Source organism: Melanaphis sacchari, unplaced genomic scaffold (genome assembly GCF_002803265.2).
Source record: "Melanaphis sacchari strain LSU unplaced genomic scaffold, SCAv2.0 Contig11_pilon_pilon, whole genome shotgun sequence".
In the NCBI taxonomy this organism is placed as follows: domain Eukaryota; kingdom Metazoa; phylum Arthropoda; class Insecta; order Hemiptera; family Aphididae; genus Melanaphis; species Melanaphis sacchari.
Genome location: NW_020270469.1, coordinates 7,472,732 through 7,484,872, shown reverse-complemented (window position 1 = coordinate 7,484,872; position 12,141 = coordinate 7,472,732). Strand labels below are relative to the sequence as shown.

Genomic DNA, 12,141 nt, shown 5'->3' with positions numbered 1-12,141 from the left:
TAGTTTTTATAATGTTATTTTGACGATTCAATTCATAATGTTCATTTGTATAAAGGTAACAAAATATTCAATCATTGTCGACATTTCACAATTTTTTACCTGAACCAAAATATTATATTATTTTTCATACATCGAACATTCCATAAAAATATTGATTCAATACATTTTACAAGGATTTTATTATTATAAACATGATAAAACCTATCTGATTTAATTCAATACATGGATGTCATGAAATAGAAATATTACTACATTTTGTCGGTTATTTCAATATTTTCTTATTCAAATATTGTTACACATTATTATTATATTCTGATAAGTTTCATAGGCAAGATCGAAATAACGATTCATTCGACCATTTTCAATTACCATTTTGATGTGATGAACACTATACAATTCTGCTGTATGTCTCTCTCTCTCTCTCTCTCTCTCTAAATATATATATTATATATAGAGTATATTATTATAATAATATTCATGAATGACGTAAACATTGCAATTTAAATGCGAAATGGAACGTCTTACTAAAGAACGGTTCTAAAGCGTATTAGAATTATTATGCATCTGTCTCCTCGGATGGAAGTTTCAAATCGAACGTTTTCTCTAAAGAATATGCCCGTGCCATTTACCATTTATACGAAACGGAAACATTATGAGGTCTTACACACGGCATCCTGTGCAGTGAAAATCTACCAATAATACATTTATGGTTAAGTGGGTTGTTGCAATACGCTCTTTAAAAAAAATGTTTTTTGAACCCGTTTTTTTATTGTAAGCACCAATTTCAATATTTTATTTATAATAACCGAACGAAACTAACGAGTAGTGTTTTTTTTTTTTTTTTAATAATTTTATATTATTAATAAAATAGTGATACATAGCATTTCTTAAAAAATAAAATATAGTAGTATGTTTATTTTAAATAATTATAATATTATATAACCATCTACTATGCTACTATGTACATAAAAATATTTTTAATATTGTTTTACTTCATAAATGTGTATTGTAGATATACATTATTATTAATTATATGATGAATTCAATAGGAAATCGATTATTTTTAATGACTTGATGTAACGCTTAACATTTTACACCCTACAATTTGTTACTCCTCTTGAATAAAATTCCATTGTACTAATTTTCTTATAACTAAAATATTTCCAACATCTAAATTAAACTCAGTCATGATAAATAACAAGAAAACATTAGTACCGTTAATTCTTATTAAATCTTAAAATACAACAATCAGACGATCAGCCATCTGATGACTTTTCTTACACCGAAAATACCTGGCAATCAGTAGATTCTAACAAACGAATCAGATCATCGCTTACAAGCTTTCTTTGACAAAAAAAAACTCGAAAATATTCATCTCTAAAAACCATTTTTCTCCGTATTCTCTCACCACTAAAAACAAACCTATGGACAGCATCAACGAACAAATCACCAAAAACTCTACCAAAAATAACTTAATTAAAATTAATCTCCCTCTTCCAATATTCATTCAAGCTCAGCTTAATTACAATTCATGTTGTATTCAATTAAAAGAAATCATTGACTTTTCTAGTTTTACATGCAAAAGTACGAACAACGATGTCAAATGTGTGCAAACCTTCAATTCTAACTATTACAGATCTGTTGCATAATTTTTAAAAAATGAATACGTATCCTTTCACACTTACCAATCGGAAGATAGTGAACCATTCAAAATCACCATCATGAATTTCTATCCTTCAATCAACATTGACTAACATATCAAAAGAATTATCTAAACAAGGTTTTCAAGTCAAAAACATCACAATTATTTTCCAAAAATCTTCTAAAATCCCATTACCTCTTTTTTTCGTCAATCTCATACAGATACAAGCTAATCAGGATATTTTCATACTGACTTCTCTTACCTACTCCAAGATCAAAATAGAAGTAGCCTACGTCAATTTGGAAATCCCCAAATGCCAGCACTATCAGCCATATAGTCACACCCACACCTACTACAACCACACCACAAAATTTGTCGGTCTTGTCAACTCCTGTGTAAAAAATCCAAAAGTGAACAATCCAAAGACATTCTTTAAAGTAGTTCTCACCTTGAAAATAACAAGGGATGTCAGCCCCACAAATATATATATACTAAAACAAAAAAAAATACATTAAAATCCGAATTCAAAACCAATCACACGCATTTAAATAATACCAAATTTGTTCACACTTAAAATTTCTCATCATCTCAACTTTTTCCACACCTAATTAGTTCGAATTTTCTCGCCTACCACCAAAGTGATTCACCCGACAGCCTTTAATCTTTTCAATAATTTATTTTCTTTTATCAACGAGCAAAAATATTTTATCAAGCATTCTCTCTCTCGATTTTTGTTATGACCAAAAAAAAAGTAATTTAAGTTAAAAATGTTGATGATAATTTACCCCATATTATACATCTAAAGAGTAGAAATATAACTAAAATATATCTGTTTTTAAAACAAATTCGCACATGCATTATAGAGTTTTAATAGGTAGGCAATTAAATAAAATATCACAACTAATTGATAAAAAAACTCATTTCAAAGAGTTAATTTAAAAATTATTTTTTATTCCCACATTTTACAATCAACATTTTTAATTGCTTATTATTATTGTGTTTTGAAGTGAATATAAATGCAAATATATACCTTGTTTACGTCATAATAAATATTGCGTCAAAAAATTATTCAGCACTTAAATATATGAATTAGATTTGTATAAGCAATTTATTTAATAATAAAACATTCCAATAAGATATATAATATTAGATGTATAAACAATACTTTTAGAAAATAAGTATTTGCAAATAAATAACGGGTTAAATTGTGAATACAATACATTTTTTAATCTGCAAATAGTAATTGTATGTAATTATTAACTTTAAATATTATAATACATAACGCAGTTACAAGTCGTTTCCTAACAAAAATACTGACATAACACGAATTGTGTTCTGAAAAAAAAAAAACAATTGAAAAAAAAATTTAATTTAAGTTATTGACTCATACGTAGTTAATTTGTATTCAATTTTAATTTATGTAATTTATTAATATGACAAAACTAAATTTATGACTGTGTAAAATATATTTATGATATCTGTAAAATAATATTTTAATGGACAAACTTCTTGAATTAAATTTATTGGCACACTACTTTTTTAAACTTACCTTCTTTTATTTTGTCAATACAAAAAGCATATATCTATTTGGTTTTATGTTGGGGATTTGTATGCACTCATATAAAGTAGTATTCTAAATATTGAAATTTCCAATTTTATCAAAAAAAAAAAACTATTTATTTATTATATTATATCTATACCTAGGTTTAATATTGTTAAATAGATTAATATAACTAACGACTAAAATAAATTTGAATTTGATATTATTTATATTAAATAGTTAAAAATTTAATTTTTATATCCCAATAAATAAATAAATTTATATAGTAACTTTACCATCTATAAAAGCTTTGAGAATTACGTCTATTATTTTTTAAGGATTTAAAAAAAATAATTGCAAAATACAATTAAAATACTTTGATCTCGATTTTTTTTCTTTAATTAATATATAAAAACACATTTAGCTTGTATTTGTCGACAAATTCTTTTTGTGTGCAAATATAATAATATCATCATTTTGAATTGAGGAGATACCTTTTTACACTGTTATAATATAATTTGGAAATTTGTTGTTCAAAAAACCACTTTTTTTCATTAATTTTTTTTTCACTAAAATTTGTTTGAGTAGGAAAAATTTTTCGCTTTGTGTTGATAATATGTCATGAACATTTTTTTTTATCACAGTATGTCATCAGGTCTGTATTTCACTATATGACGGTTGCGCGCATCAATGGCTATGTCTGCAACGGATTTCGTCCGGCATATAACCGTCGATATAATAACAAAAATATGATGCTTTTTTGAAAAAAATTAATCACGTAACGAATTTTTCATTTTCTATTGATAAAAGTAGTATAAATTATTATTCATACGTCGTAATATGCATAAAATAAAAAAAACATTTTCATCTTTTATATTATAATATTTTGCTTATTATCTATAATTTATTTCGTTTTTTTTTCAATTTTAATGTCTTCAAGAAAGTGACATAACCAATTTATTTTATCTTGTTTTTCTCTATTTTTCTATTCTTAAACGCACAAGCATTTTTATGGGACTATTCGTTTTAATTCTAAGTGGTTATTTATATTAATTTTTTTGTCAAGTAAATTTAATCATACGAGTATATAAGTTAAAAATACCTCATCATCATTGGTTTCGTTTTAAAAATATTCACTCAAATACGTTGTTTACGTCATATAACGCTTGTCAAACAAATTTAACCATTGATTTTTCTTTAAAACAAATAATATGAAATTGTAATAATAGTCTTCGCCCAGCCATTTGACTTTGTACATAACTCAGCACTAACATATTCTTAGATTTACATCGAAGCGAGCGTGAATAACATTATGCTAGTTATATCTTTAATACATTCTAACGTTGGTGAACGATCTTCTTTTTTTTGTTTGTTAGCAGAACGTAAAATCGAATTCCAATACTATTAAAGAAAAAAAACCACAAGTACCTACTTCTATTTTGTGGTAACCTGCTTTTTTAATTTTTTTTTTGTAAATTTCTAGTTTTTACGATTGTATCAAATAATAATTGTAAGATACAATCATTCTTTATTTTGATAATTAAATAGCATATTATATATTTTTTATGGAATCAGAAATTTTCACAAAAATTATTTAACATTATCTAACATACTATTAGATGCTTACATAATAGATTTAACATTTATTTTAATTAAAATTATCATTTTATTAATCTTGGAAAATCGTTGTATAAAGTAAGATATAAAACAATAGTGTCTGTCCATCTACTTATAAAATTGTTTTTAAAAAAATAATAATAATCTTTTGATAATAAAAGTATTTAAATGAAAAAGGAATTGATTTTATCCCGTAAAATATTAAATCCACATTAAAAATCATTATTTACACAAGAAAAAAAAAACAATAGAGAAATTTTAGATTTTAGATTCAGAGTAGAATAATAATATATTAGTTTTACAATGATCTATTAAAAAAATAACTTTTTTATGGTAGACGACACGTTTTATTGCAGAAGCAATTCTTCTTATCATTAATATTCAGTGTGGTTTTTGGTAGAGAATTAAAACTTTTCAAAGTATTCCTCAAAACAATCGGAAAAAACTTAAAAATAAATATGAATATTTACATAATTCCAGTTTAAAAAAAAATCAATTTTTTATTTTGTTTTAATTAAAAAATGAATAAATGAAAATATTTGAAATGTTCTCAAAGTATCTTTTATATAATTTTATTGGCGTAATAACATTTCCAAATATCTTAGTTCTTCTTTGACTATTCACGAACATAGAACATTTTTGACTTGGTTGTTTTTTTCTACAACTGTAGATAAAATTTAAGTTCGGTGAAAAACCTTAAAAATTTAGCAATCTAAGAACGACTAATTTTTAACGTTTAATTAAATTCACCACCTGCAAAAAATATTGAATTATGTTATAGTTAAATATTATATGTATGTGTGTATCTGTATCTGTATATGAACTTAATTAAATTTTGAAGTTGAATATGTAACTTTCTCGTATAAAATCTAAAGATTTAAACACACTCAAACACACGTTAGTTGGTATTAGTGTCAGACTCATATGTAATATATAATATCGGGGATGTAATACACTAATACGTATTTCTACACCTATGCAAATGACTTTCGAAAGTCAAACCTACCGTCAGCAGTTATCTGTTTTCTTAAACGTTATCACGCAAACTGTGGCAGGTACCTAATTATTATTTACACGACCGTCAGTCAACTGATGTCGGACTGTTCCGTTGTCTAGCCGGTAAATTTTCTGATTAAATATCCATAATGGAGAATAATAACGCTGTTTCTTGCACGCATTTTTCTTACCACGTATGTTAAAAACTTTATAATTTAAAAAGTACACATTTAAACATGCCTATATTATTTGTAAACGATGAATCGATTTTTAAAGGTTTTTACTTCTTGTTTCGAGCTGAAATTTGTTGGAATTTTATATATCACCGCACAGGATTTTATTTTACTATTTTTATACTCGATTCAAACCAAACCAAATCTAAACAATATAACTATGAAATAACTAAAGATATTTGTTCACACATATTAACCGATTGAACAAGAGTGAATAAAACAGTTCTAAATTATTTAATATACGTTTATTATATCTTAGCTATTTTTGAATTGGCAATTCGTTAATAATCTAGAAATATGCATACCTACATCAAATATAGATATATATATTATCTAAAAATAACTGTTACACCCATATCTTATATAACATGCAAGTTGTCTGCTGTACTTAAATCTACGCCAAATTGTAAGATTAACAACTACCTAGGTAATTAGTATCGGGATAACAACCAGACCGTGGCGTTTATTTGATAAGTAAAGTAAACATCCCATAAAAATCGTGTTCTAAAAAGTTTTTTGAAAAAATAAACTTTGATCGATTTGTGAAACGACTCACGTTGTCTATAAAAAAAAAAAGTTAAACACTAGACTAGCCGATATACCCAATAATTTAAACACAAGACATCATAATAAGGCTTTTTATAAGTGCTTTATTTGCTCCGTAGACCACGGTACTAATATTTATGTACGGTATATTATTATATGTCATACAGCATCGATGATAATATGGTCACCGCAAAATATCCGAAATTAATCTCCATGAAAATCGTAAAGTCTTTAGCCAAGTTAGTTGAAGCAATTGAAACGTCGACGACGCCACGATTAAATGAAGCAAAGCCCGTGAAAACCGATCGTCTGAGGCCGTTTTTAAAATTTTCAAGTTCTTTATTATCGTCTCGTCAAAAACCGTCGTTGGTGCACAAGTCGCGTCTATATAATATTATTACACCACCGGCGGACCCTGGCTTACACTTTATTTTCGGGACCACGTTACGTATTAATAATCCACCACCCCCATCTTTTCCCTTTGTCGCGATCGCCCCCCTCCCTCACCCCAAATACATGGCCTGGCCCAGCCCGGTCTGTCGGCTCCATCGTTGTCGACTTTTTCGTAACGGCGTGTTTCCGTTCCTTTCAGTCCCGCGGGATATAAGATATCACAACGATGTGACGTGACGTGACTGACACGTCTTTGGGGAGTCTTTATTACTAAACTTCATATTATATATCCGGTCCCGACGTGGCCGCCACACGTTTGCGCGAACGAGCCTTTATATAAATTGTTAATATTATTATTTCACGATAGCATATCATTCATCACACGTCAAGTCCTCTCCGGACGGTCTCGGCTGGTGGACAATAAACGCGTTGACGTTTGACGGTCTATGTGTGTGTATGTATGTATAAGTATTGTTATGATATTTACTGTTTAAACTCATATATATATATATATATATTTCCATCATTGCTATACAAAGTATATACAGTTAGCTTTTGTGCTTTGGTATTTTCTTGTTGGCATACCATCATTGCGATCGATCTCGATTGATATTTTTAGAGGATTTGACACATATTATATTATATTTATCGATTAACTGTTACAATAATTGTATTCTTCATTAAACCATTTATTTGCAAAACACACTGTATCAATGAAAATAAACTATTCTAGTATTATGGTAAATGACCTAAATGCTGTTGAAAATAAACGAAACAAACATTGAACACAATATCAAACATTTGTATAACAGCTGTTCTCTTTTCAATAATGCCAATGTAGAGAAAATAATTATTAATAAATGTAGCCGAGTTTTATTTTTTTTTTTTTTTTTTGAACTCTATCATATTAAAATAAATACGTTTATGATCATTTTAATATACCGACGAATCTACAAACGCAAGTTTCATTTAAGATTGAATATTGTGCAGTTCTTGACTAACCCATCCATAAACAAAGCCCAATTTATGCACGGTGCGTTGTATTATTTCGCAAACACTAATACGCAATGTATTACCATATAATATAGCATGCATTCCCTGCTGTCATCTGTCGGTATTAATCACACACATTTAACTTCAATTTTGACACTCAAGACTTAGAATTTCACGTCTGTAATACTCTAGAGATATATTTTCATCATGATTACATTAAATATTAATCGTATTTAATTGTGAAACTCGACCTATCCAATACATGATAAAGGCATTATTAATCTCCACTTATGTACAAAGTCAAAACCACACCTGATAATATTTTAGCATAAATTAAAGAAACATGATATTAATTTCGAATATTGTTTTTCTTTATGCACGACAATATTTGCTATTTCTACATTTTAATCTCAAATATAAGTAATTGATTTTTTCCAAAAAGAGGGTTTTAATAAATTGTTTGTCACTTGCATAAAACTTAAAAATTGTAACGCAATATACAAAAGAAAAGCAAAATAATACTTTTCGTAAAATAATAACTTAGTAGAAAATAGCTTTTAGTTCAGCAATACAATAATGTGTTTGAAATAAATAACAATGTGTTTAATAAATAATACGACTTTTTTAGTACAGATACTATAGGCTTTACTTTGTACCGATTTTTTTTAATTTAAAAGAAAATATTCATCCCTCGGACAAACGCAAACTTAGCCATTTATCTAATAAACTTAAAAGACTTCTAGCCTCTATTAAATCAGACAATTTCACCAAACGTCTCGTCTCCCTCTCGTCTACGTTTACCGACAACTCACTTTGACAAACAACAAGGAAAATCCTTCGAACAGAACAATCTGTTCCTCCACTAAAAAAAACCGATGGTACTTGGGCCGTCACTGATCTAGATAAAACCAATATATTTCGACATCATCTCTATTCTACCTTTCAACCTCACAACAATATTCTTACTCCTTCTCAAATCGAAAAAGTAAACCATTCTCTCTCCCACCCTCTACCCATGACTCTCCCATCTAAATATATTTGACCTAGCGACGTTGAATATGCAATAAGAAACTCCCCTCGTCACAAAAGCCCAGGCTATGACCTAATCACAGTTGAGGTAGCTACATATCTTCCCAAAAAAAAAACCTTACTTCTCTTAACATACATTTTTAACTCTATACTTAGACTATCATACTTCCCCGTTATTTAGTAATTCACAATCATCATTATGATCCCCAAACCTGTTAAACCCCCCGACTCTCCCGAATCATACAGGCCCATTAGTCTTCTACCACTATTTTCAAAAATGTTTGAACGAATTATCCTAAAACGCATCCTTTCTATCATTGAAACTAGCATACCGAATACCCAATTTGGATTTCGTCATAACCACTCTACAATACACCAAGTCCATCGTCTAGTGGATAAAATATCGTACACTCTTGAAAAAAGCTTATTTGCACATCTGCCTTCTTTGACGTATCACAGGCATTCGACAGAGTATGGCATGAAATTTTACTCTTCAAACTCAAATCTATTCTTCCACCATACTATTTTCTATCATTTAAATCCTATTTAGAAAACAGACATTTTACCGTTCAATCTGGCTTCTCCTTATCCGAAGTATCACCAATCTACATAGGAGTACCTCAAGGTTCTGTAACAGCACGTCTACTCTTCAATTTATTCACCTCAGATCAACCTACCACTCCCTACACTTACAACTGGTGACATTTCCGACGACAAAGCGCTTCTATCGATCTATTCCGACCTCGAAATAGCCTCAAACCTCGTGAAAAATCATCTCAACCTCTTATCAACCTGGTATAAAGACTGGGGAATAAAAATTAATGAAACAAAATCCATCCACAGTACGACACTAAGGAAAATAATCTGCTCTCTCAACTACCTCAACAATATACCTCACCCAACCGCCCAAAATGTCCGATACCTAGGTCTACATTTAGACCGCAGGCTAACTTGGGCAACTCACACCCACAACAAAAGACTTGCCTTAAATAATCGCTCTCGTCAATAACGTTATCTCCTCATATCATAACACATTAACTTAAAAAACAAGCTACTATTATACAAACTCTTACTCAAACCGATCTGGACATACGGTATCCAACTCTGGGGTGCAGCCAAAAAGTCCAACTTGAACAAAATTCAAATCTTCCAATCTAAATTTCTCCGCCAAATAACCAAAGCTCCCTATTTTGTGACAATCTACATAGAGATCTAGCCATTACAACAGTCCAAAATGTCGCAAAAAACTTTCTACAAACGCACACACTCCAAATTCCACAGCCATCGTAATCCCCTGATTTCCGAGCTATCCACCAACACTATTCTTGGTAACCCCAGAAGACGTTTTAAACGTACCTGGTATCATGACCTACTTATCTAAAATTGTATATACCTCTGCCTTCCCTTAATTTTATAATCTCACTCTCTCTTGTTAGCACATTAAAATCGTAGCCTAAAATCATAACCTTAAGTGCCTCCAATGGGTGGCTTCTTATCTCCGGCCACTCAAGCCATGTCACCTCCATCACATACACTTATTGTAAAACAACAATTAGTTAATCGAAGTATATTATTTTTTCTGTGGTATCTGGGTATCTAGGTATTTCATAATATTTTCAATTTTGTTTTATCTACTTGAAGATTAAACGAGTAGATAGAAACTGATTATTAACGCATGCACAATAACAGTATGTATGCACGGTTAGTATGTTTCTTATCTGTCATGTCTATTGTGAGTATTTATGTATGTTTTTAAACATGTCTCAAAAACAAAAATTAAATCATTTAACTTCTATATTCGAAGCCATAGGAAAATTAAAAGATTTTATCAATAAACAGGCGAAAATTCAAAAATTAATGACAAATAATTTTTCTACTTATCTAATAAATAATACATATATAAACATATTTATAACACCATTATATCTATTTTAGTTTTTGTATAAGTCTAATATTTATTTACATATATTTATCGAAAATTATTATACTTTATTACATTTTATTACATAACTTGAAGTTTTGATTTAATTTTGATAAATTCAAGTTCAGAATCTCAAATGATACGTATCTCAAAGTGTATTTTTATTCCCCTTCAATTTCGAGTTAACGCGACTCGACTGTATTTAGTTAAGTCGTTAGTTATTTTAATTAGTAGCAAGTTTATAATTTGATTACTATACGTTAAAAAATAATATTATAATTATATTTTATTTTTCATTATAAAAACTATATTCAAAAAAACAATGTTTTGTCATATTTTCACAATAGGTAGTTAAAATATAGTATAGTTTAAGTTTCTAAAATTTTAAAACTTTGATCGTTTAACTTAGTTTGTTATTTCAACTATCATATTAAAGGTTTTAATCAATTTCAGCTAAAATTACTGAGTTATAAAATATCTATTTGGAAATCAAAATTATGACAAAATTCTAATTTATTTACAAAAATATTGAAAATGATAACACAAATTAAATGTTTAAAATAAACGATAAATCAATGGTAAGATACATCACTATATTTTAATATGACTTACATGATGTAACAGTATTTTAAAAAAAAAAAAAACCATAGAGATATTATTTTTATTATTATTTATTTTTAAAAACAGAAAATTAATATTACAACTCTTTAAACACAATTATTTACATTTAAATCATATATTAAGTCATATAATAACAAAGTTTTTCAATTCTATTTATCATATTAATAAATTTACGATGAATTCAAACAAATCAATTGAATTTAAACCCTCAACTTTTTTTAAATAGAAGATATTGCTGTAACGTGCATTATTCTTAGGTACACATGATATATTCTCATTTAGTGAGAAAAAAGATCAAAGTATAGCATAATACTAGAACACTGTAATTCAATTTTACACCGAGATAATTTATTTTGTATACATTTAATTATGAATAGTTTTTCGTTTTTCCAGTTAATTATGCCAAAATCGTTTCATTTCACTACACTTTAAATATAACAATATAAACATAAATGTTGAAATTATACTTTCAAATATCCGACTGATTAACAAACTAGCGTAGAATAATTCCTGAAACGTAGAAATTATATTAAAATAGATTCCTTTAAAATTTTCAATTTCCCTTAAAAATAGTAAAATGTTTATAATTATTATGAAACTTCATAATGTC

General features: G+C 28.1%; 1 long non-coding RNA gene across 1 annotated transcript in view; it reads left to right on the top strand.

Moving 5' to 3' along the window:
- LOC112604318 overlaps positions 1–12,141 on the top strand; it is a 149,360-nt gene that overhangs the window by 55,434 nt on the left and 81,785 nt on the right. The window lies entirely within an intron of this gene.